The following is a 27,164-nucleotide window of genomic DNA, read 5'->3' on the forward strand; positions in this document are numbered from 1 at the left end:
ATTATGGGATGGATGGTGTGATGGCTGCACGATAATGTGAATGTATAATATCATGGAATTATATACTTTAAAATGGTTAAGATGGTAAATTTTGTTATGTATATTTCACACCAAAAAAAAAAAAGAGAGAGAGAGAGAAAGGAGTTCCTGTTGTGGTGTAGTGGGTTAAGGACCTGGTATTACCAGAGCTGTGGGAGAGATCACAGGTGTGGCTCAGATTTGACCCCCAGCCTGGGAATTTCCATAAGTGTGGATATGGCCAAAAACAACGACAACAAAACAACTCACCACCACCATAAAACCCCAAGAAAACAAAATAAGACTGATGGTTAAAACTAGAGATAAATAATCTCAAACCTTCTAGGAAGTCAAAATGAAGAAAAAAATTCTCAAAGTTATCATTAAACTACTTCTCTAATATTGTTCAACTACCATCATTCTGAGATACAACTTGTTGTCTATTTCTGCTATTCCAGGAAGGAAGAGTCCTCCTTCCAATCACAGTTGTTATTTGTTTAAAGTGTGGATAAAACAAATTCCAGAGACAAATAACTTCCTTAGTCTTTAAACAATTTGAGTTTTTTTCAGGTGCACTTGGAAGGGGCTTTTACTCACTAGTGTATTTAAAGTTCTATCACTCTTCCGATGACACTTTTTTAGCTAGTTTTAGAGCCCTCTTTCTTAAAAAAAAAAAAAAAAAATATATATATATATATATATATATATATATATATAGAGAGAGAGAGAGAGAGAGAGAGAGAGAGAGAGAGAGGCCAAATGTATACCAAAAAGTTGAAAAAGCTTGTACAAAATTTAGAAAAGGTATCCCAAAGACTATACGCTAACATTTCAATGGTCACAAAAAGTCATAGGTCATTTTTTAAACTTTTACTATTGAGAAATTTGTAGACTCACATACAATTGAAAGAAATAATACACGTTTCATGTATCCTTTACCCAGTTCCCCCCAAAGGTAACATCTTGCAAGAATAAAGTACAATATCACAACCCAGATAGTGGCACTGATAGAGTCAAAATACAGAACATTTCCATCACTTTAAGGATCCTTCATGTGGCCCTTCTATAGCCTCCCCCACTCCCTCCCACTATCATCCCATTCCTTAACCCAATGAAAACCACTAGTCTCCTCTTTATTTCTATAATTTGTCATTTTAAGAATGTTATATAAATGAAGTCATACTGTACGCAACCTTTTAATATGGGCTTTTTCCACTCATCATAATTTTCTAGATATTGATCTTGGTGGCCTGTTATATGTATCAATAGTTTGTTCCTTTAATCCTGAGTACTATTCCATGGTATGAATGTGCCTGTTGGTTTAACCAGTCATCCACTGAAGGACATCTTGGCTGTATCCATGCTTTGGCTATTGCAAGTAAGCCGCAATGAAACATTTCTGTACAGATTTTTGTGTGAAGGATCATAAATTAAGGCGATCTAGTTCACGAACTAAACTCTTTTAGAACTAGTTCATAGTTTGTGCTACAATGATCTTAATAACAGTATTTTTCAGAAATAAGTAATTGTTAAGCACTGTCTCACAACACAACCCTATAGTAGATAACATTATATCCAGGTGAAAATAGGGATGAATAGATTAACTTGCCCAAGGGTATATAGCCTAAATGTGGCAGTCTTGAAATTCAAACCTATGTTTGATTCTGCAACCTTTCCCATTAGCCACTGCATATATTACACAGCCAATTATCAAACTGCCTGAACATTTCCACTGATGGGGAATTCACAAAGCAGCCCATATCATTTTCAGACAGCTTTTATGGAAAGTTCTTTCACAATCTTATTGCTTCTTTTCACTATCTTGGTCTTTCAAGTTGTATAAGCTATCTTCCACAAGATAAAGTGAAGATAGTTATGTCCCCTATTTTTTTCTTTTCCCAGGTAAATGACTTCAGTTTCTTAAAGCGATCATCACCCAAGTCCTTTCTCTATATTACTCATCAATACTTTTTAGCTATCATCTATCATTTTTCGATTTCATATTTTCAAGAGTAACTATTTTGCTATTCTATAACACCACCATTTCATCGAGAACAAAGCTCACTAACATCAGTTCTTTCTTTTTTAAACAAATATTATCTAACAAAATGCCAGTAGCCTTTGTTACAGAAATTGTCAAACTGATCTGAAAATTCATATGAAAATGTGATGGACTCAGAATAGCCCATATAACTTTGAAAGAACAAAGTTGTAGGGTTCGCATTCCTAATTTCAATATAGAGCTACAGTAATCAAGACAGTGTTGTATTTGTGTATGTCTGTAGATCATATATATCTTTTTTTTTATGTGTCTACAGATCAATAGAACAGAGTTGAGAATTCAGTAATAAGCTCTCATATCAAAGTCAGTTGATTTTTGTTGTTGTTTTGCTTTATGACCATGCCTGTGGCTTGTGCAAGTTCCCGGGCCAGGGAACAAACTTGTGCCACAGCAGCAACCTGAGCCGTTGCAGTGACAATGGCGGATCCTTCACCTGCGAAGTCACACAGGAACTCCCAGGTGATGGTTTCTTAACAGAAAATTCAAGTAACGAAAATAAAAATACTTGAAGTTCTCAAGTTGCTGCTATGGTGCAGGTTTGGTATCTGGCCTGGGAACTTCTGCATGCATTGGGTGCAGCCAAAAAATTAAAAAATAAAAATAAAATACTTGGACTTCATCAAAATTAAAAACTTCTGCTTCAAAAGATACCATAAAGAAAGTTAATGACCACTCACAGAATGGGAGAAAAGATCTGCAAATTACATATCTCATAAAGGATTTGCATCCATAATATACAATGAACTCTTTACAACTCAATAATAAAATGACAATGTAACTTAAAAACAGGCAAAGAATTTAAACAGATGTTTCTCCAAAGATATGTAATAGCCAATAAGCACATGAAAAGATGCTCAACACCATTAGACACTAGGAAAATGCAAATCAAATCCACAATGTGATACCCCTTTACATTCACAAGGATAGCTAAAATCAAAAAGGATAGACAATAATAAGTGTTGAAGTGGATGCAGAAAAACTGGAACCCTCATACATTGCTGCCAGGACTGTAAAATGGTGCAGCCACTTTGGAAAACTGCTTGGCATTTCCTTGAAAGTTTAAAATGGATTCACCAAATGACCCAGCAATTCTACTCTTAGTTATATACCCAAGAGAAATGAAAACATGTGTATACACAAAAATTTGCGCACAAATGTTCATAGTAGCAGTATTCATAACAGCCAAAATGTAGAAATCATCCAAATGTCTATCAACTGATAAAGAGATTTAAAAACTGTGTTGTAGTCATTCAATGGAATATTATTCAGTAATAAAGAAATGAGTTCTGATATATATTACAACATGGATGGACCTTTAAAGAAAGGGAAAGAAGTCTGTCATAAAAAAAAACCTTCTGGAGTTCCCATCGTGGCTCAGTGGTTAACGAATCCGACTAGGAATGATGAGGTTGCGGATTCAATCCCTGGCCTTGCTCAGTGGGTTAAAGGATCCCCCGTTGCTGTGGCTCTGGCGTAGGCTGGCAGCTACAGCTCTGATTAGACCCCTAGCCTGGGAACCTCCATATGCCGTGGGTGCAGCCCTAGAAAAGGCAAAAAGACAAAAAAAAAACCCACCTTTTTACATGTAGTGTAATTCTAATGATATGAAATGTTCATGAAAGGCAAATCTATTGCAATAGAAAATTAGATTAGTGGTTGCCATGGGCTGGAATAGGAGAGAATGGAGAGTGACTGCTGATGGGTTCTATCTGGGGTGATAAAAATGTTCTAAGAGTTTTCACTGTGGCTCGGTAGGTTAAGAACCTGGCTAGTATCCCTGAGGATGGGGGTTCCATCCCTGGCCTTGAGCCCAGTGGGTTAAGGATTCAGAGCTGCCTCAAGCTGTGGTATAGGTCACAGACACAGCTCAGATGTGGGGTTGCTGTGGCTGTGGCTCAGGCCAGCAGCCATAGCTCTGATTCAACCCCTAGCCCAGGAACTTCCATATGCTGCATGTGCAGCCCTAAAAATTTTAGAAAAAGAAAAACTTCTAAAATTAAATAGTGGCAATGGTTACACAACTCTGTGAATATACTAAAAACCCACTGAATTGTATACTTTTTTGGGGGGAGGGGGCTTTTCTAGGGCCGCACCCGTGGCATATGGAGGTTCCCAGGCTAGGGGTCCAATCCGAGCTGTAGCTGCCGGCCTATACCACAGGCACAGCAACGCAAGATCCAAGCTGTGTCTGCAACCTACACCACAGCTCATGGCAACGCTGGATCCTTAACCCACTGAGCAAGGCCAGGGATCAAACCCACAACCTCATGGTTCCTAGTCAGATTCGCTAACCACTGAGCCACGACAGAACTCCTGAATTGTATACTTTTAAAGATACTGAAGGAGTTCCCTACAGCATGTTAAGACTCCAGCATTGTCACTGCAGCAGCTTGGGTTGCTGCTATGGTGTGGGTCTGATCACTGGCCTGGGAACTTCTATATGCCTCAGGTACAGCCAACCCCCCCACCTCCAATCAAATAACAACAACAAAAAGGGTTTTATGGTATATAAATTATGGTATGTGATGCGTCCCTGTCATGGCTCAGTGGTTAACGAACCTGACTGGCATCGATGAGGATGTGGGTTCGATCCCTGGCCTCACTCAGTGGGTTAAGGATCCGGCGCTGCCATGAGCTGTGGTGTAGGTTGCAGACGCAGCTTGGATCTTGCATTGCTGTGGCGTAGGCTGGTGGCTACAGCTTCAGTTGGAGGTTCCTAGCCTGGGAACCTCCACATGCTGTGGGTGTGGCCCTAAAAAGAGAGAAAGTCAAAAAAAAAAAAGAAAGAAAAACATAAATTATGGTATGTGAATCTCAATAAAGCTGCTTTTTAAAAAAATGTTGCTTTTTAGACATATTAAAAAAACAGCAATAGCAGAAGCTAAATGCACCGATTAACTACCATATGCCAGGCAATGTACTAATATACATTATATACTTTGTTATTTCATCATCATAGCATCCTTTGAAGCATTTTATCAGCTGCTGCATAACAAACCACTCCAAAATTCAGTGCCTTTAAACAATACCTATTACTGCTCACAGGTTTATAACTTATATGCTGGTTAGTTCTTTCACTCTGAGCCAGATGTGGCGATCTTTCTTTCTTCCTTCCTTCCTCTTTTTTTTTTTTTGCTTTTTAGGGCTGCACCTGGGGCATAAGGAAGTTCCCAGGCTGGGCGAATAGGAGCTAAAGCTGCGCCTACATCACTGCCACAGCACCGCCAGATCCCTAACCCACTGAGCAAGACCAGGGATCAAACCCATGTCCTCATGGATCCTAGTCAGGTTTCTTACCTCGGAGACACTATGGGAACTCCAAGATTTGGCTATTTCTGAAGGGCTTCCTCATGCATCTGAGGTTGGCTTCAACTGGGATGACTGATGCTGCTCCACATTGTCTCTCATTCTCTTTGCAACGTGCCTTGGACTGGTCATAGCAGTAGCAAAATTCCAAGAGAGCTAAAATACTTAAGATCTCTTCAAACTTGGCTCAGAACCAGTACAGTCTGTTACATTCTACTGTAGACCATTATAGGTCAACCAAGATTCAAAGGGTAGGAAGTAGACTTAAACTCTTTATTGAAGGATCTGCAAAATCATAATTTTTCTGACATGAAAATTTATGTACTGTTTATGTACTGAAAACCACTGTACTGTTCAAAAATAAGGAAGCTTGAATCTAAATATGGTTATTGGACTTGAGAGCCAATATTCCTTATTGCTATACCATATTTCTTTCAAGGGGCCTCAATACTTTATTTGTGCAGCTATTTGTCGATTTTGATCTTAGCTAAAAATAAATGAAATATTAAAATTCAATTTTATTAATTTTGAATCTTATTTCAGTTTGTTAATCTCCCTCTCTTTTTTTTGGCTGCACTTGCAGCATGCAGAAGTTTCCAAGCCAGGGATCACACTCACACCACAGCAGTGACAATGCTGGAAACTTAACCCACTAGGTCACCAGGGGAATTCCAATATCTTCTTTATTAATAAAAGTTTTTGAAAGTCCACAATTTTATTATTATTTTTTTATTCCTGCACCAGCAGCATATGGAAGTTCCAAGGCCAAGGACAGAATCCGTACCGCAGTTGCAGCAATGCCAGTTCCCTTAACCCACTGCAGTGAGCTAGGGATTGAACTCAAGCCTCCACAGTCAGATTCTTAACCTAACATGCCACAACTGGAACTGTTCACAATTTGAAACATTTATTTATCAAGTTAACCAGTGAGGACTAAAATTCTAAACAAGAAATTACGGAATTAGAGTTGCAATTTCATATCAGTTTCAGCATCAAATGAAATTCAGCTTTTATTTTGAATGCACAATATTAGAAATCTTGAGTCACACAGATAAGTAGTTGCAAATGGTAACCATTTGTAACAGTTTTTTTTTTGTTTGTTTGGCTGTACCCACAGCATGTGGAAGTTCCTGGGCCAGGGACTAAACCCACCCTGCAATTGTGGCCTGCACCACAGCTGTGGCAAAGTTGGATCCTTAACCCGCTGTGCCACATGGGAACATCTTGCAAGAGTTTTTTAGTTTTTATTTTTGAAAAATTTAGACTAAAGGAACTGCAAATACAAAAACCTTCCATATATCCTTCATCCAGCTTCCCCTAATATTAATATCTTACACATGACCATACTATACTTACTAAAATTAAGAAATAAACATTGAAAACCAGACTTTATTTGGATTTCCCCAACTTTTCCAATAATGTCTTTTTTCTGTTACAGGACCCAATTCAAGATCCCACATATGGACATCTGAATGTTTTTCGGAATCAATCACCATCATACTATCTTCCCTTTAAAAACGGTGTGAAAATCATAAATTTGAAAAATATATCCTAAGTGATCTCAAGGAACAATTCAACAGGATATAGTCACCTGAAGAATTCTACAGCATAGTCTAGATCAGTGGTTCTCAATCTTGGCTGCACATTAGAATCACCAGGGTACAATTAAAACTTCTGATGCCCAGACTGTATCTCAGACCAATTAAATCACAATTTGTTAGTGAGACTCAGACAGGCATTTTTAAGTTTTCTCCAATGAATCCAATGCGCAGCTAAGAGTGAGAACCACTGCATGCATGTCAATGGCTAAGAGAATTTCAACCCTTTTAAGTACAATTGTTTTTGGGTATGGTTACTCAATCAATTAAACATTTAGTACATGTTTGCTCCAAAAAGCCATAATGAGACTGTCAAATGCCTTACTTCAATGGCAACATTTTATATATACGTATATATATACACACACACACATATACAAAATGGCATTATTTTGATTTACCATTCTAGGAATTCTGACAAAAAAAGATATATTAGTCTGCCATAACTTTTTCCTCTGCTGAAACTGGACTGATTTCTTTTCTTTTTTGTCTTTTTCTTTTTAGGGCCGTATCCGTGGCATATGGAAGTTCCTAGGCTAGGGGCTGAATCAGAGCTTGCAGCTGCTGGCCTACACCACAGCCACAGCAATGCAGGATTCCAGCCATGTCTGTGACCTACGTAATAGCTCACAGCAAGGCCGGATCCTTAACCCACTGAGCGAGGCCAGGGATTGAACTGACATCCTCATGGATACTAGTCAGTTATTTGTAGCCCACTAAGCCACAACGGGAACTCCTTAGACTGATTTCCTGATAATCAGTCTTTCTTTTTCTAAATCAGTGGTCCTCAACTGGGGCAATTTTGCCCCCTAAGGGACATTTGGCAATGTCTGGTAGCATTTTTTGGTTGTCACAACTTGGGTGAGTGGTGCTACAGGCATATAGTACAGAAACCAGGGATTCTGCTAAACATTCTGCAATGCACAGGAGAGGCTCCCTAACCAAAGATTATCCAGACACAAATTTTAATAGTGCCAAGGTTGAGAGAGATTGTTCTAAATCTTGAGTCCTATAGGAAAAATTTAGCTCATGGAGACTAATCTCATTGTTTTCATAATTTCAGTTAGAAAAAATAGAATTTGTTATTCTGTGTTTTTTAATCCTCATTATAACCAGTCTCCCACGTTTGGATTCCTAGAGCAGTATTAGGGCTACAGAAGTAAAGGAGTTTCTCTGACGCAAACTAAAACAGACAAGCTTCAACAGTGCAAATTTCTCCAAGCTCTCAATATTCTACTCCTAGATGTTTTTGCTAGAAACAATACATGGTCTCTGAATGATAAAGGAACAAGTGATGCTGCAACATATACTAACAGTTCTAATGGAGAAAGGAAAGAAGGAAGAGGATGGAAGGGACTATGATTGCTTTCTATGCCAGAGGACATTTTGGATGATTCTCAGCAAACTTAGAAAATTCCTCAACAAATTGACTCCAGACTGGTGAAATATCTTGGAGGCTTTAAAGGCTTCACAAAAAGGCATGTGAAGTGTACACATGCATCCAGTCGTAATACCCCAGAATTTTAGGGTTCAGTGATAGACCTACATTGATCTCAAGCCAACTGTACATTTAGATTATGGTTCTGAAGTGTAAACACACAAAGATAATGACCTAAAGAAAAAAGATCACAAAACAATCTGATTTCTTGTGGAGTTTTTCAGTTTTTTTTTGTTTTTTTGTTTGTTTTTTTGCTTTTTTTGGTATTTTTAGGGCTGTACCTGTGGCACATAGAAGTTCCCAGGCTAGGAGTCGACATGGAGCTGTAGCCCCTGGCCCACACTACAGTCGTAGCAACACGAGATCCTTAGGCCAATGAGCGAGGTCAGGGATCGAACCCATGTCTTCATGGACCCTAGTTGGATTTGTTACTGCTGAGTCATGATGGGAACTCCTGTTGTGGAGCTAACATTGCAGGTAATTTTCTTTCTTGATTTTTATTTCTGAAGTTATTAATAATAAACAATATCAATAACATTGTTTATGTAATAAAACTGTCCAAATTTATGTAAGGTGGCCATGTTAAAAAAACATTTTTAGGAGTTCCCGTCGTAGCCCAGGGGAAATGAATCTGACTAGGAACCACGAGCTTGTGGGTTCGATCCCTGGCCTCACTCAGTGAGTGAAGGATCTAGTGTTGCTATGATCTGTGTGGTGTAGGTCACAGATGCAGCTCAGATCTGTATTGCTGTGGTTGTGGTGTAGGCAGGCAGCTACAGCTCCAAGTGGACCCCTAGCCTGTGAACCTCCCTATGCTGTGGGTAAGACCCTGAAAAGACCCCCCCCAAAAAAAAGGTTTTATAAGACCCAAACAAAACCATTTTATAGTTATATAAAAACATAGGAGTACCAATGTATATGAAATTATTCAACTGCCAACACTATTTTTTAAAAGAGACGAAAGAACCTAAATATCTGTCAACAGTGGATAGACAGCATATCCATACAATGGAATACCATGCAGTGGGGTTTAAAAACAAAACAATCCCTGGAGTTCCCATTGTGGCTCAGCAATTTGGAAACCAACTATTATCCATGAGGATGCGGGTTTGATCCCTGGCCTTGCTCAGTGGGTTGAGGATCCGTCACTGCCGAGAGCTGTGGTATATGTCACAGACATGGCTCAGAACTGGTGTTGCTGTGGCTGTGGTGTAGGCTGGCAGCTGCAGCTCCAATTCGACTCCTAGCCTGGGAATTTGCATATGCTGCAGTTGTGGCCCTAAAAGAAAAAAAAAAAAATCCCAGAAGCTCTCTCCATACTAATGAGGAAAAAATATCTAATATATTTTAAATGGAAAACTAAAACAAAAACAAAGTGCAAAACAACGTATACAGCAAGCTATCATTTGTGTAAAAAAAAGAGAAAATTATCCGATTTGTTGGTAAAAAGGTAAATATTTTTATATGGGAAAATTGATAATACTATTTGTCTTCAGGGAAAAGGAAAATAGGTTCCTGTGAGGGCAGGAAAAGAGGGAGATTGGTATCTTTTTTACTTTTTGAATAGTGAACCATGTTGCTATTACCCAAGCAAAGCGTAAATTTTAAAAAATTAAATCAACAAATTCCTAATGAATCCTTTAAAACTAACAAACAATTTTTCTGTATGTATGAATTACGTTAATCTATATAGAAAAACCCGCTGCATCAAACTGTGTTAGGATGAGATTAAAGATAAATAATAAATAGAGGGAAAAAAATAAAAAAATAAATATTGGGTCTCCATCCCAACAACACATCTATATCTCCCTTGGCAAGGTCTGATTAACTCTTTGGTTTCTCAAATGAGCACCTTTTACATAAGATTCTTTACAGTAGGGGAGTTCCTGTTGTGGTTCAGGGGAAACGAATCTGACTAGTATCCATGAGGACCCAGCTTCGATCCCTAGCCTCGCTCAGTGGGTTAAGGATCCGGCATTGCTTTGGCTGTGGTGTAGCCCGGCTGCTACATCTCCAGTTCGACCCCTAGCCTAGGAACTTCCATATGCTGTGGGTGTGGCCCCACAAAGACAATTAAAAAAAAAAAAAAAAAAGATTCTTTACAGTAAAAAATAACATTTTTTTAAGCTTATAAAAATGTCCTTTTTCTAAGCCCATTTTCCATCTGTAAAACTGCAAGTACTAGTGTTTTCCAGACATTTTAGTTTTCTCTGGTAACATAACCTTTCCCGAGCTAAGAGCAATTTAAAATACTAACATAATAAAAGATATACAAAGACTATGCTGGGAAAAGAAGGAATAAGGAGCATTTGATGTTCACTTTCTTCCAGGTATTAAAACATATAAGAAAAAAATCTAAGGATCAAAAAAACTCCAGCACCCACAATAGCAATAGCTAACATTTACTGAACACTTTCTGTAGTTCAGGCACTATTCTAAGTGCTTTATTGAATTAACTCATCATATCTTCAAAACAATCCTATGATGTAAGTAATATTATCTCCAACTTACATAAGGTAGAGGGGTAAGTATGGCAGAATAGTTAAAAGCATAGACTCAAGAATCCAATTGCTGGGATTTGAAATGTGGCTCTCGGGAGTTCCTGTCCCAGCGCAGTGGTTAAGGAATCCAACTAGGAACCATGAAGTTTCAGGTATGATCCGTTGCCCCGCTCAGTGGGTTAAGGCTCTCTGACGTTGCCGTGAGCTGTGGTGTAGGCTAGTGGCTACAGCTCCAATTAGACCCCTAGCCTGGGAGCCTCCATATGCCGTGAGTGGGGCCCTAGAAAAGCCCCCCCCCCAAAAAAAAAGAAAAAAGAAATGGGGCTCTCCTACTTAATTGCTGTGTGACCTTGAGCAAGTCACTTAAATTTTGTGTTTCTTCATTTCTAAAATGGAGATAATGTTTGTATTTCAATATTGGATCATTAAAAGGATTAAATGACTTATATGTTATTACTACTACTAAGTTTCTATACCAGTGTACACAGCTACCAAATCAAAGAGCCAGGCTTTAAACCCAGGCAGTCTGGAGTGTATTTTTCTACTTTGCTAAAAGGCAAACACCTGAAGAATGAATTTAAAGTCATGGTACCCAAATAAAAGCTTCAGAGTTCTTCCTTTGTTTTTTTTTTTTTGGTTGTTTTGTTTTCTTTTGTTGCTTTTTTAGGGCCGGACGTGTGGCATATGGAAGTTCCCAGGCTAGGGGTCGATTCGGAGCTGTAGCTGCCAGCCTACACCCCACAGCCACAGCAAGGCCGGATGTGGGGTCTGAGCGGAGTCCTCAACCTACACTGCAGCTCATGGTAACACTGGATCCTTAACCCACTGAATGAGGCCAGGGATTGAACCCCCATTCTCATGGTTACTAGTCAGGTTCGTTATTGCTGAGCTACAGTGGGAACTCCAGAGTTCTTCCTTTGTTAAACAGAAAATTATTTGTAGACTATTTTGTTTACAATTTACCATAACGTGTCAAACGTAAAATCAATCCTATGATGACCCAGTTAGTTTTATCTTTAAAATTTTGAAATTTTATTTTGAAGCACCATGAGATAAATGTTTAATTACTTCTGTTCTAGTGGGGAAGTCTGAGGGCAGCTAAAGACTGCTGCTCTGGAGCAATATTAGAGCCCAGTTGTCTATTTACAGCTTGAGGACTCATGCCAAGAGAAGCAGAGCAGCAGAGAAACACTGGAAATCTAGGCAGCTTTGTTGAGTGCCTATCACTGTGCTTAAAGAAAAGTTTCAGTTAAGTCACACCCTCATTTAAACAAAAGCACCACCCAGGGAATTGTACTCTGGCGGTTAGTCATGATTTGGTCCTCTTTCTGTATTACTATTCCTATTGCTGCTGTAACAAATTAACATAAATTTGGTGTCATAAAACAACACAAATTTGTCATCTTAGAGTTCTGTGGTTTAGAAGTCCAGAATCAAAGTGTGGCAGGGTTGTGTTCTTTCTGGATGCTCTAGCAGAGAACCTGTTTTCTTGACTTCTCCAGTTTTTAGAGCCTGCCCTTTCCTCTTAATAGCCTACTACAGCTGGTCAAGTCTATGTCATATTCCATCACTCTGACAGTGACTCTTTCCGTCTCTCTCTCTTACCTTTGAAGCACCCTTGTAATTACAGGGCCCTATCAGATAATAGCTGATTAGTAACCTTAATTTTCTCTTGCCATGTAAACAATGTATTCACTGCTTCCAGGGATTGAGATATGGACATCTTTGGGGGCACCATTATTTTATTTTCCACACCTTCCTTGGCTCAAATGATGGGGGGTTCATCCATTCAGTAAGGTCATTTTATTGAACATTTAAATATTTTAGTCTCTGGCAGGCACTGCAGCATATGCACACAAAAAAACCCCAGAATACTATCTTGTCTATACTTGGTTGACAATTCCTGAATCAGTGCAGTTACTCAAAGCCAGTTAAAGGCAGAGACCATATGTAAGGAACTTTATATTTTTATGTACTAGTGTAGTGGAATTCAGTTATAAGTGTTTCTTTCTTTGTAGCATAAACAATTATGTTGCTGATGAGAAACTTTATTAAGAAGGGAATGGGGTATTGTGAAAAAAATTAAGTATTTAAGAGATAAGCAAACTGAAGTCTAAAGATAGTTACTGGACTTCTTAGAGCCTCAGGCTTCTCATTTGCAAAATGGGGCCAAGATGATTTATTTCATAAGGATTAAACAGGAACATAAGTTCTCTTGGCATGGTATTCTACAGACATTAATTCTCCTTCCCTTCTCATATTGTAAGTATCTAACATTCATTTCAACATTTTCATACTTGCTTTGCACCAAACTACAAAAGAATATACAAAGAAATGTTAGACATAGTCTCTGCCCTAAAATTAAAAATGTTCTTGGTAGGGTAACACACTTGCATACATGACACTATTGAGAAAGATATATGGCCTCTAAATGGCTCCATAAAATAGCTGGGGCTTAAGATACGATTAGGAAAAGCAAAGATATGGATAGTGAGGTAATTAAAGGGGATTCCATCCTTCCCTTAAAACAAACAAACAAACAAACAAACAAACCCCAGAGCAACTAAACAAAACCTGATCCACATACTGAAGTATGGAAAAGGGAACATTTAGGACTGTCTACTTAAACTTTAGAGCTTGAATGGGTCTTTGAAATTAATCTAGTACAGTGATTTTGAAACTATTCCTAGATCCTTAAAAGTCCATAGATGTTAAGGAACGGAATATCCAGGTGGATCCCTCCCCCGATTTATTCTGTTTTACACTTTGGGTGAAACTAAAGATTATTTGAATAGAAAGCTTCAGAATTACCCGTACATTTTAACAGTTCATAGTTCTCCTAAACTCAATCATCAAGAAAAAGTAAGTGTTCATTTACAGTTTTGAGAAACAAGTATCAGTAGCCACAGAAATCTGAAAGATTTCCTTTTGCATTTATTATAACGATTTGGAAGAATAGGACACAAACTACCAATTACACCCACAAACCTTATCAAAATCAAGAGTACTGTAAACGATAACATTACACTTTGCACCTTCCCTGTGCCTAGAAGCTAATACTTACATTAGTTTCTCTACATTATTTTATTTTATCACATACCAACCTTGAAGGCAGATTTGGAGTTAACTAATTTTTATGTTCAGTTTTTCATTTGTTGACAAGGAATTAAGAAAAATAACTTTCTGAAAGACACACAAGACGTGGGAGACCGAGTCCAGACCTTGAATTTGAAACGTATGGCATCTTTATCCTCTAACATCAGGCTGCCTAATGAGGTTGAAAATATATTATCTAGCCAAGAGGAATGCATAAAAGTGCACGAAACATCATCGCGTATAGACAGTGGCGTGAAGTTCGAGCAATCTAAGATGTGTTTAAAATAGAATTTCAAAAAAGGAAGAAAGAAAAAGCCGACCACGCACCGGTTCTTCTTTAGGTTTCAGGACCGCAACACGGAGCCCGGAAGGAAGCCCCCTAGGAGGGTCGCCGGCCCTACTGGTTTCACTCCCTACCTCATGGAGGTTCCGAGTCCCACTCCTCTCCTTCATTAGTACAACCCCATGCGGGTCCATTCCCTCACCGAGAGTCGTGGATCCGCTTTCCTGATGCGGTGAACGACAAGCACAGTCAAGGGCTGGCTCCACAGCGCTTATCCCGCAGCAGAGAAGCAAGCTCGGGTCGTTTGGCAGGAAGCTGCTCACCGCGCAGCCGCCGCGGCCTCCAACTACTTGTCAGCAGAGGGGCGCTAGGCCGCCCCCGAGCCGCTCACCGCGGCCAGGACGAGATGGGGGGAGCGAGCCGTGGCGCCTTGGCGCCTCAGCCATCGAGGTAAATAGTCATAGGTGTCTACTGGCCACTGGGGTAATTCCAATCCTAACGGCAACTTCTGCCCGTTTCATCTGTCCTTTTCTCCCCCGCTGCTGCAGCTAATGGGAATGGAACAGTCCCGCGGGGGGGATTGTGGGAGGCGCACGCGCGAGGGGTGGAGGGTATGTGGGGGGGGCGGAGGGGGAGGAGGCGGCGGCGGCGGCCGTGGCGGCGGTTGGTGGCAGTGGGGGCGGGGAAGGGGGGGAGGAGAGGAGAGGAGGTGGAGGAGGAGGCTTGGGCTCGCGCCGCTGAAGGTACGCGTGAGGGCCCGCGCCAAAGCTGGCTTGACAGGGGCCGAGGGGAAGTGGGGGACCGTGCGAGGAGGCTCCCCAGAGCGAGTGCGTACTGGCTGGCGGGCGCGCCAGGCGGCCGAAGGCGGTGGTTGGTGGGAGCAGCAAGCGACGAGCCCAGATACACTCTGGCGCGTGCGGGCGGGCGTGCGCGCTCTGCCGCCCGAGTCGAGTGAGGAGGGAGGACGAAGGGGGAAAACGCGAGGAGGGAGGAGTGGGAGGGTGGGGGGGCACGAGGCGCCCTTCGCTCCCTCCCTCCCAAGGAGCTGCCGCCGCCGCCGCTCTGCCGCCGCCGCTCCCGCCGCCATTTTGGGTTCGCTTTGCGGAGGGGGAGACGATCCCCGTCTCGGTTGCGGGACCCGCCTCCCCTCAGTTTCCCCCGCTTAGCCCCACGCCTTTCCCCTCTCCTCTCTCGCATTTCCGCCAGTCCGCTCACCCGCTGGCCGCCTCCTGACAAGCGGGAGGGATCCGCTGTGGACCAAGGGAAGCGGAGGAGCCTGGTGGCGGCCGCCCCCTCTTCCCCACTTCCCTGCACTCTCATCTCTCTCGGCCTCGGCCTCTGACACGGTGAGTAGTACCGCCTGGGGAGGCCTTTGGGCCTAAGTACTCCCTCAGCGACTCAGTCCTTGGCTTCCTGGGAGCTACTGTCATCTCCCGGACCTGGACCTCCGGGAGAGCGGTGGTAAGGATGGGGGAGGGGAGAGTAGGGAAGGGGATCCTGAGCTTACCGGGAAGTCCCTCCTGGCGGAGGTGAAGGGGTGTCCCTGACAGGCGGGCTTCTGGCTTGGGGGAGGGGGCGGGAAAGTAAGCGAGTGGAGGCGGAGCCCGCTGTGCCCCTGACAGGTTAGTTTGTGTGTTGTGGAGGCACGATTGGAGCATCCCCCATAGGCCAGGTTGTTCCCGTTAAGGAATAAGAGTGTCAGGAGGGATGATCCTCTTTTGAGGGTAGTTTACCTGTATGTTCAGATCTGTGGTGTCCCTGACACGCTCAACTGGCTGTTGAAACTACAGGATGGTCTCCGTGTTATAAGTTTAATAGATGTTACTGGTTAGTTTGTGCATGGAAAGACATGTTTTTGGTCTGGGAGACAGATGGTCTGTTAGTGTATAGCGGCTGTGTTTGTGTGTGTATGCAAGAAAGGAAAGTGTTTCGGAAGAGTTTGCTTTTATTTGTACAAGTGTAACGTAGTTCCACTTATAAGTTAGCTTATTTTTAAATTAAAATTTGGGATATTCCCTGCTGGTTGATATGTGTGTGTGTTTTAGGGTTTGAGAGTGCCTTATTGACTTGTTGGGAAAGAGAAGTCACGGCAGTATTTTAGAAATGTAGCATGTAAGTGTGTGGTCAGGGATGGGAGAAACTTGTCATAACCAGTTATTCTTAAGAATAGTTTGTTCCTCTGAATAGAGTGAATTGTGTAAATATGAAGGCCCAGAACATCTTTACCTGAACAATTACTGTGAGGGTGTAAAGAATGGTTGGCCTTTCTGTTGACATGAGTTTGTATTCACACTTTATAATAGAATAAAGCTTTTATACTGTTCAAAATGCTCTTTCAGTTTCTTTGCCATCCTAAGTTTCTCTGCGAATGATAGGATGGCTGTTTCCTCCCATATTACAAAGTAAGAAATTGAGGCATAAAGAGATAATTTTTCCAAAGTCACATGTTAAATTGACAGAGTTGGGACTGTAACTCAGGTATTTTGACTATGAGTCCAGTAGTGTGTTTGCCATACCATGGAGTCTTAGAAGGTCTCTATCAGGCAAATCTGAGTTTATTCGAGCATATTGACTGTTTGAATGGTTTTTGCTAGAGATCAGTTGTGTCAGAACATAGCTTGCGTCAGATTGGCCTGTATGAAATGGGTGTTCCATGACTATATTTGTTTGCAGAGGATGCAGAGCATTTCTGACACTTTAGCTTGTGTGTTTGAGGGAGGGATGTCTTTTATAGCTTGTACCATAGTGCTGCATGGGGGCTGACAGCTTAATTTAATGGGAGAAAGGATCTTTTCTTATTCATTCAACAAATATTAATTGAATACTCAATAAGTGGTCCCTGTCTTGGGGTGAGAATAATCAAGGTGACCCTGTTGAAACAGCCTAGGTACATCTGAGGGGATTTGTCTTGACAGTGATATGTATTGAGTCTCCTGAGGCAGGCAGATCAGTGTGGAACTGAAACTAGAAAAATGTCCTAAAAAGTCTATTCAGTTTGGAGTGAATTTAGATCTTCCAGACATTTTAATATGGAAGGATACCTGTGTATTTAAGTGTCTAATAGGGTGGCCAATTTGTGGTAGCATGTGCCACCTTTTGCATTTTCTTTTGGCATTTCTGAGTAAACGTTTTTGGGAAGCTGAAATTGTTGACATATGTGCCTGTGAGATGTTGGAACTTTTTGACTGTGTTGAAGAAATTGTTCAAAGATCAATTTTGTAGTAAGGATCTATTAATTTTATAGTAAGAATATCATATCATATATCCCCTTTATTAATGTGAGGGAAGAACGCTTAAATTAAGCCAACTTAACTGTAATTTCTCTGAAAAATAGAATGTTTTTGATTTGCTAGATTAGTTCTTAAAAGTTTTTTTGGGTCATTTACCCTTCTGAGAATCTGATGAAAAAAACCTGACTGTAGAAAATGAGCGTGAGTACAATTGCATAAGTTATACATACAGTTTCAGAAACTTAACTTGTAGTGAGGTAAAACCAACTTATATTCAGGTCTTATTTAAAAGCCTTTTTTTTTTTAAATAGTTTTTTGTTGGGGCGGTGGAGATGTTGGTATGAGTAAGATGAAAGATTTTATGACAATCTGAGTATGCTGACAGAGCTTGGGGTTCTTTGTATTTTATTCTTTACTCTTCACAAACTTATTTCTGAAGTTGTTAACACATGATTCTGAATTAGGTGATAAGAGAATATGATAGAACACAAATGTTTATAACTTTATTCTTTTTCATCATCATCATCATCATCATAATTTTTATTCTCAAACTCATTTCTTTCCAGTTTTGCATTGGGACTGAGGTGTTTTAAAGCTCATGTCCTGGGATTTATCTTAGTTATAAATAAAATAAATAAAGTTATTTCTGTGCAGGAAGAACAAAGATGAATAATATATGGCCTCTGTCCTTGAAACAATTGAAAGCCAGTTGAAACTATGAATTTCATGCTAGTGGGGGCTAGCATGAAATTAGCCCCCACTAATTTCAAGTGGGGCAAGGTGAAGGGAATCATAATTCCTAGAAGCTGAGATTTTATAACTTAATTGCTGTCAGGTTTTGCTGTTATCCTTAGGAAGTTATAAAGTGTTCACATTCTGCATGCAACTTTGTAGCTAAAAATGTTTTGGTATCATCTAATGTTTTGGGGTGTAGGAACTCTGGTTTGAAAAGGAGGCAAACATTGGTTTCTTTCCTTATCTTGCTTTGGATGTATTATATAGAGTTTATGTTAAAAGGTCTTAATGTCATTTTTGGATATGCATGTATCTAGATAACACTTCTGGGGTAAAGTAGGGCCTTGAGAGCACAAATTACAGCATTCTGTAAGATAATAGATTGTAACAAAAATGGTCTGATTTTTGTCTCTATTGTCATGTCCTCTGTGAGAATGTCATGTAAATTTGTGAAAAGTTTAATATTTTCTGTAATTTTAAACTTGGGTAGTAGATTCATGGGTTTTTAAAAAATAACATGATGTATATGTGTAACATGTTTATAGTCTATATGTATGAGATACTTCACAATTAAAAAATTAGGCTTGTAATAATTATAAAAAATACTCAGGATCTTTAAAGATCAAGAATAGAAAGTGGGGAGTTTCCATTGTGGCTCAGCAGGTTAAGAACCTGGCTAGTATTCATGAGGATGTGGGTTCGATCCCTGGCCTTGCTCAATGGGTTTGGGATCTGGCATTGCCATGAGCTGTGGTGTAGGTCACAGACTCTCCTTGGATACCGCCTTTGCTGTAGCTGTGGCTTTGGCCAGCAGCTGCAGCTCTGATTCAACCCCAGCCTGGGAACTTCTGTAAGCTGCAGGTACAGCCCTAAAAAGCAAAAAAAAAAAAAAAGCAAAAAAAAAAGCAAAAAAAAAAGAATAGAAAGTGGTTTTCACATCTTATTCTTGAGTTGTATTCTGAAACATGGAGTATAACTCCCTAAATCTTGTTAGGTAATGTGTTTTTATAGTATTAGTGATATCACTTGAGTCTTTTAAGTCTTCCATGCCTTACATATAAATACTTGGACACATTCAAGCCTGCCTAAAATGATCTGCTTATGCACAGTGGGAAACTTTTACCATATGTGTAGGTGGTAAGTCTCCATTAAATAATTTCATGTTGTTATTTGAGTTTTGTGTATTGATATGGGTCTTTTAAAGGTAGTATACAGTCTTATTGAAATCCGCTGTGAGGTCTACTTTGTGCCAGCCTTTCCTGAAGCATGACCTAACTTAATACTGGCTGTCATAAGAAAGGGAAATGAAAGTAGTAGTTTTTGTTTGGAGCTATATTGCTAGTCTTTTTTTTTTTTTTTTTTTGAAATCATCTTTCTTTAAATTACTTGTAAACTTTGGGGGATTTTAAATTCTTTCATTTGGATGTGAGAAAATAGAATGTGTACATGTATGTGTAACTGGTTCACCATGCTGTACAGTAGAAAAAAAATTGGGGAAATAACAATTTTAAAAAATGTGGGAAAAAAAGCGGTATTTTTAACATAAAAAATAAATAAATTCTTTTATTTGGAGAGGTTAGATTTTCATACTTATGATCTGTCATTCTAGTTAGTGATAACTGTCATGTTTTAGAAATCACTTTTTTAATGATGGCCTCATTGGAGGTGTTGATGGCAGTGAGATGTTGACCAAATTAATAAATTATGACTTCAAGTGGTGACAGAAATTTAACTAATAATTTATTGCTATTTCAGAGTTGTATTTCCTTCCTTGAGCATCTAAGTTTTTTATGTTGGGAGAATCTATAAAATTGTATAGCATCGTTAGTATTGTTTTGCTTTCTATAGTTTTTAGTCATTTGCTCTCAAATTGAAGTTATATCCACCTTATGACTGAGCAATTCTAGTCTTGATTACATACACTATAGAAATAGATACAGGTGTGTGCTGTGTGCTTCTTAGCCACATTTTACATAATATCCAGAAACGAGACAGAAACCAGCTGTCCGTCAAAAGTTGTATACAATGTTATATTATACAGCATTGAAAATAAACAATCTATAGCAAAAACTATCAAAAAAAGAAGAAAAGGTGATTGCCATAAAAGTTAACAGCTGTCTTTAGGGGAGAGAAATTTATGACCAAAAAAGGGCCCAGTGCTTGTTTTCTTAAACATGAAAAATTCCTAACATATACAGAAATGGATAGTGTAGAGTTCTCCAACTTCAACAGTTATCCACACCCATTTATCACATGATATCCTCATCAACTAGCCTCTCTTCCTCCTCCCTCATTTTGCTTATTTTGAAGTAAATCTTCCAGATGTTATTTCATCCATGAATTCTTCACTGTACACATTCTTTTAACTCTTAAAGAGGATTTCTCTGTAGTTAGGTTTATATATTTTTAAAATAAAATATCTGGGGGAGTTCCCATTGTGGCGCAGCGGAAATGAATCCGACTGGTATCCATGAGGATGCCAGTTTGATTTCTGGCCTTGCTTAGTGGGTCAGGGATCCAGCATTGCTGTGAGCTGTGGTGTAGGTCACAGATGTGGCTTGAATCCCATGTTGCTGTGGCTGTGGTTGTAGGCCAGCAGCTGTAGCTCTGATTCGACTCCTAGCCTGGGAACCTTCATACACTTTGGGTGCGGCACTAAAAAAACAAAAGGAAAAATAAATAAATAAATACATATCTGGTGATAGTTGAAAGTAAACTACTTACGCCAGATACTTCTAATCTGTATTACCTCTCAGTAGGGATTCCCTCTACAAACTAAGAAGAAATGAGCTGAATAGAAATTTACTTTACTACCTTACATACCAGGAAGAAATACTGTCTCTTAGTGTTTTTGTTTGTTTTGTTTTGTTAGTCATAGTGACAAGATGCTAAAAACGTCTTCTAGTTTCTCTTGGTACCTCTTAATTTTCTAACCGGCTTTAGTTACCATCGAGAAATCAGATGATAGTGGTGATATTGTATGGGAGCTGAAATTGGTCTAAAATCAACTTATTTTTAGAGAGAATGAGTGAATACTTTGTTTTGAATTTTGAAATTCTAATTGTGGACATTTGAAAATATATACCATTGCTTCAATTCTAAATGTGAACCATGTTACAGAGCATGGCTATGATGAACAGTATAATTTATATACCTATTGAATTACGAAGATGAAACAGTAAGTTTAGAGATATAAAATGGTTGCTAATACAGTAGAATGTATATCCCTTCCTTCCAGAAAAGGCTGACAGATGAATGTGAATTCCATCATTAATGAAAGTTTGGTTAACTTATCTTTTGTTTTATCTTATATTACAGTCCCACAGTAATTAAATCATGAATCTTTGGCTTAGTCATTTTGTTTTATATTTTATTCTATCTTTTCCACACTTGATACCAAATCACTTTTCTCTTTCAGTTTTATTTGTCCTAAGACTACAGTTGGACAATGTGTCAAATTATAAAGTAGCTATATCATGGCTTCTTGGTGTAAATGACATTGAGAAGTGGTGGAGACATTGCTTGTAAGGTTTCTTAAAATTCAACACTGCTGAAAATGAAAGCCCTAGAGTTTATTTTTTTTTATTTTTTATTTTTTTTGTCTTTTGTCTGTTGTTGTTGCTATTTCTTGGGCCGCTCCCGCGGCATATGGAGATTCCCAGGCTAGGGGTCGAATCGGAGCTGTAGCCACCAGCCTACGCCAGAGCCACAGCAATGTGGGATCCGAGCCGCGTCTGCAACCTACAGCACAGCTCACGGCAACGCCAGATCGTTAACCCACTGAGCAAGGGCAGGGACCGAACCCGCAACCTCATGGTTCCTAGTCGGATTCGTTAACCACTGCGCCACGACGGGAACTCCGTAGAGTTTAAATGCAAACTAACATAAGAAGCCTAACAGATTATGGAGAGAATTTTAAAAATTGTCTTTGAAAAAGAAACTGCTAATTCTGACATTTGAGAAAAATGGGGGAATGAATTAATCTTATATAATAATTAACGGGTGAACAATATTGTGTATGGTGTGTGTGTGTTTATATATAAGGAGATACATATACATTTATATGTGTGTGTATATATATGTATATTTGAGGATACGAAGATCAGAAGATAAGAATCTCAAATAAGGTGTTCCCATTGTGGCTTAGTGGGTTAAGGACCATCATTGTCTCTGTGAGGATGCAGGTTCCATCCCTGGCCTTGCTCAGTGGGTTGAGGAGCCGGTGTTGCCGCAAGCTGTGGCATAGGCCACAGCCATAGCTCAGATTTTACCCCTGGCCTGGGAACTTCCATATGCTGCAGGATTGGCCGTAAAAAGAAAAAATAAAGAATCTCAAATAAGTAGAGATTCCATATATGGTTGATAAATGATACTACAGATTGGGAAGTTAAAGTTTAAATCCAGAAGCATGTCAAAGAAAAAGAGTGATTGGAGTTTCCACTGTGGCACAACAGGGTAGGCAGCATCTTTGGAGTGCTGGGACACAGATTCAATCCCTGGCCCGACACGGTGGGTTAACCCGACGCAGGGGGTTAAGGGTCTTAAGTTGTGGCAGCTGCAGCTGAGATCTGCTCCCTGGTGCAGGAACTCCATATGCTGCGGGGCAGGAAAAAGAGCAATCACCTTAAAACTGCCATGAGTTAGAAATTTAAGTTAATTTTGTGTGTGTGTATTTAAGGAAAAACAAAAAGAAATGTAGAACAAGATCAGGGTTTGATTTGGTTTAACAGATATTTCTTTTGTTCATTCATTCATCCATTATTCACGCAACTAACATTTTTTTAGTTCTTACTTCATTCCTACTTTTGTGCTTAGGTGTTGGGAAACATTTAGTTTTTTGGGGTTTTTTTGCCTAAAGAGAGTTATGAATCTAGTAAGAGGAACTTCATGTTAACAAAGGTATTATAGTATACAGTGTAATACATTTCTCCTAGGTAGAGAGGGGAGGAAGTTAATAAATCTGTGGGAAGAAAGGAAAGGTTAAGGATGGCTTCCAACCAGTAGGAAGAGCCACATTTTAAAGGATAAATATGAATTATTCAGTTAGGTGTAGAGAGGGCATTCTAGGTATAGGAAGATCATCTGCAAGGGTATGAAAGTGAACATAACATAGCAGGATGCATTCGGAGACTGTAATTTGAATCAGTATAGTACTTTCTACCCATTTGCCTATGATTTTCTGTGTCTTCAGTGCTGTATAAGGGTGGCCTTTGTACTTAGAGATCATCAAAAAAAATAAAAGAATGGAACTCTGTTCATTAAACTTTACTTAGACAAAATAATATATTGTTAAACATAATTTCTGAGATGAAAATCAAGAAAATAATTGGTTATGTTTTAGTTATTCAGACAATTTTTACTAGAATGCACCCCACTCCTTCAGCATTTTAGTTAACAAGCCTCGACTATAATAATTATCCAGCCAAATTAAAAAAAAGTATAATTGCTTTTTTAAATAATGAACAAATTTCACAGCCTCTACATTGGTATGTTTCTCTTCAATTTGTTGAAAATCCCAAATAGTGATTAAGATCATAGATTCTAAAATCAGATTGAGGAGTTCTCTTGGGGCTCAGCAGGTTAATGATACAGCTTTGTCACTGCCATGGCTTAGGTCACTGATGAGGCATGGGTTTGATATCTGGCCCAGGAACTTCCATATGCCGTGGATATGGCCAAAAAGAAAATAAATGAATAAATAAATAAAGTCAGATTAAGTAGGCTCAAATTCCAGTTTTGCTACTTGCTGACTGTGGTCTTTTGAGTCCTTGACTATAAAATGATAATACTTAATAGCAAGAGGCTGTTGGAAGATTGTATGAAATAATATGTATAAGTACTCAGCATAATTTATGTTGGGTAGCAAGTGTGTAATACAGATTTGTTATTATTAATTTTTCTTCTTCATTTCCTGAAAAGAGGAATTTTTTTTGGCAAAGCAAATGACTTCCTTTACATATATTTCCTGTAGGAGATAAGAATATGTAAAATACATTTGTGGAGTTCCTGTCGTGGCTCAGTGGTTAACGAATCCAACTAGGAACCATGAGGTTGAGGGTTTGACCCCTGGCCTTGCTCAGTGGGTTAAGGATCCAGCGTTGCCGTGAGCTGTGCTGTAGGTTGCAGACTCAGCTCGAATCCCAAGTTGCTGTGGCTCTGGCATAGGCTGGCAGCTGCAGCTCCGATTGGACCCCTAGCCTGGGAACCTCCATGTGCCGCGGGAGTGGCCCAAGAAATGGCAAAAAGACAAAATAAATAAATAAATAAAAATAAAATACATTTGTGAGGGAGTTCCCAATAATGAACCCTACTAGTATCCATGAGGATATGGAATCGATTCTTAGCCTCGCTCAGTGGGTTAAGGATCCAGCGTTGTTGTGAGCTGTGGTATAGGTCGCAGACGTGGTTTATATCTGGTGTGGTTGTGGCATTGGCCGGCAGCTACAGTTCTCATTCGATTCCCTAGCCCAGGAACTTACATGTGCTGCAAGTGCGACCCTAAAAAGACAATAAGCAAGTGAGTAAGTAAGTAAATAAAATACATTTGCTTCAGTGTATGTAAACAACTTCTTTACATGAATACATGTTTTTTTCTAATTCTCAGTTCGTCTGATTTTCCTCACATTTGATTTCTACCTTTGCATTTTTTTCACTTAACTCCAGGCTAGGCTTTTGTCTTGGCTTCATTTTACCTTCTTACCAAATCAAGGATATGTCTCCAAAGTGAAAACAGGAATATATCTTACTGTGTGATTATTTTGGGGTGAAGAACCTTAAGTTTTTGAACAGAATTGGGTTTTGTTATGATATTTCTCTTTTTATTTTTTTTTTTAGTTTTTTAAATCATTTTTATTTTTTATTAAAGTATAGTTGATTTACAGTGTGCTGATTTCTCTCTACAGCAAAGTGTCTCAGTTATACACATTCTTTTTTATTACTCTTTCCCATCATAGTCTGTCCCAGGATATTGGTTATATTTCCTTGTGCTGTACAGTAGGACCTTGTTGTTTATCCATTCTGAATGTAATAGTTCGCATCTACTAACCTCAAAATCCCAGGCCACCCTATTCCCTCCCCCCTCCCCCTTGGCAACCACAAGTCTGTTATCTATGTCTGAGTCTGTTTCTGTTTTCTAAATAGGTTCGTTGGTGCCATATTTTATATTTTATTTTTGTTTTTATTTTTTGTCTTTTTAGGGTTGCACTAGTGCCATGAGTTTCCCAGGCCAGGGGTTGAATCAGAGCTGTAGCCAATGGCCTACACTACAGCCATAGCAACGCAGGATCTAAGCTGCTTCAGCGACCTACACCACAGCTCATGGCAACACCAGATCCTTAACCTGCTGAGTGAGCCCAAGGATTGAACCTGCGTTCTCATGGATGCTAGTCAGATTGGTTTCTGCTGAGCCATGACAGGAACTCCCATTTGTGCCATATTCTATTTTATTTATTTATTTATTTTGTCTTTTTGTCTTTTTAGGGCCACACCCATGGCACATGGAAGTTCCCAGGCTAGGGATCCAATAGGAGCTGTAGCCACTGGCCTGAGCCAGAGCCACAGCAACATGGGATCTGAGCTGCATCTGCGACCCACACTATAGCTCACTATAGATCCTTAACCCACTGAGCGAGGCCAGGGATTGAACCTGTGTCCTCATGGATGCTAGTTGGGTTCGTTAACTGCTTAGCCCCATTTGTGCCATATTTTAGAGTCCACATATAAAGTGGTATCATATGGAATTTGTCCTTCTCTTTCTGACTTACTTCTCTTAGTATGAGAATCTCTAATTGTATCCATGTTGCTGCAGATGGCATTCTTTTTTATGGCTAAGTAGTATTCCATTGTAAATATGTGCCACATCTTATTAATCAATCCATCTATCGGTGGACATTTAGGTTGTTTCTATTTCTTAGCTATTGTGAGCAATGCTGCAGTGAACATAGGGTAGCGTGCATGTATCTTTTTGAATTATAGTTTGTTCAGATATATGTCCAGGAGTGGGATTGCTGGATCATATGGTAGTTCTATATTTAGTTACCTGAGGAGCTGCATGCAGAAGTTCAAGGACTAGGGGTGAATCTAAGCCACAGCATTGACCCCAGCCACTGCAGTGACAACATAATAAATGTGCCAGCCGGAGCTCCCGTTGTGGCGCAGTGGTTAGCGAATCCGACTGGGAACCATGAGGTTGCGGGTTTGGTCCCTGCCCTTGCTCAGTGGGTTAACGATCCGGCGTTGCCGTGAGCTGTGGTGTAGGTCGCAGATGCGGCTCGGATCCTCCGTTGCTGTGGCTCTGGCGTAGGCTGGTGGCTACAGCTCCGATTCGACCCCTAGCCTGGGAACCTCCATTTGCCGCGGGAGCGGCCCAAGAAACAGCAAAAAGACAAAAAAAAAAAAAAAAAGTGCCAGCCACTACAATGCAGTGACAAACAGAATAAGGTCCTTGAACATTTTCCTTTTTCAGGACAATATCTTGCAGTATTGCTGTAACGTATTGATACCATAATATTATATGTGGTTCTCACCAAACTTGTTCTTAAGATAGAGTAGAGATTTCTGAAGAACTCTCTCAGGATGTGTTATTTTTTTGCAGAGCAAATCAATTCTAGGAAAAAATCTCTAACTTGAAGAATCCTTGTTGTGTGCCTATGTTTTAACCAGCAGTCCATTGCACAGTTAATCCTTTGTGATATCAGTGGGTTAAGTTCTCTGTTCATATAAAAACCAGCATTCTGCTACCTGTGCCTTTTATCAGAAGGAATATTCATTCCTTCATTCAGCTTGTATTGGTTGTATACAGTCAGCCCTCCATATCTGTAGGTTCTGAAATTTTGGATTCAGCCAACCACAAATCAGAAATATTTTGGGGAAAAATTCTAAAAAGTTCCAAAAAGCAA

General features: G+C 39.7%; 2 protein-coding genes and 1 pseudogene across 10 annotated transcripts in view; 1 reads left to right on the top strand and 2 right to left on the bottom strand.

The window, feature by feature from the left end:
• Nucleotides 1–15,849, bottom strand: part of DAP3 (death associated protein 3) — a 43,596-nt gene extending 27,747 nt beyond the window's left edge. For 2 of the 5 annotated variants that reach the window (XR_007135501.1, XM_047784359.1), the window contains exon 1: nucleotides 14,505–14,634. The gene's annotated coding sequence lies outside the window, so the exon portion shown is untranslated. Of the gene's footprint in view, nucleotides 1–14,436; nucleotides 14,636–15,809 lie in introns of those variants that run through there. The other 3 variants (XM_047784361.1, XM_047784360.1, XM_047784362.1) reach the window with 3 other exon arrangements.
• Nucleotides 14,768–15,622, bottom strand: LOC125129560 (WAS/WASL-interacting protein family member 3-like; annotated as a pseudogene).
• ASH1L (ASH1 like histone lysine methyltransferase) overlaps nucleotides 15,002–27,164 on the top strand; it is a 185,672-nt gene continuing 173,509 nt past the window's right edge. For 2 of the 5 annotated variants that reach the window (XM_047784347.1, XM_047784349.1), the window contains exon 1: nucleotides 15,287–15,648. The gene's annotated coding sequence lies outside the window, so the exon portion shown is untranslated. Of the gene's footprint in view, nucleotides 15,649–27,164 lie in introns of all 5 variants that reach the window. The other 3 variants (XM_047784346.1, XM_047784348.1, XM_047784345.1) reach the window with 3 other exon arrangements.

This window comes from Phacochoerus africanus, chromosome 6 (genome assembly GCF_016906955.1).
Source record: "Phacochoerus africanus isolate WHEZ1 chromosome 6, ROS_Pafr_v1, whole genome shotgun sequence".
NCBI lineage: Eukaryota > Metazoa > Chordata > Mammalia > Artiodactyla > Suidae > Phacochoerus > Phacochoerus africanus.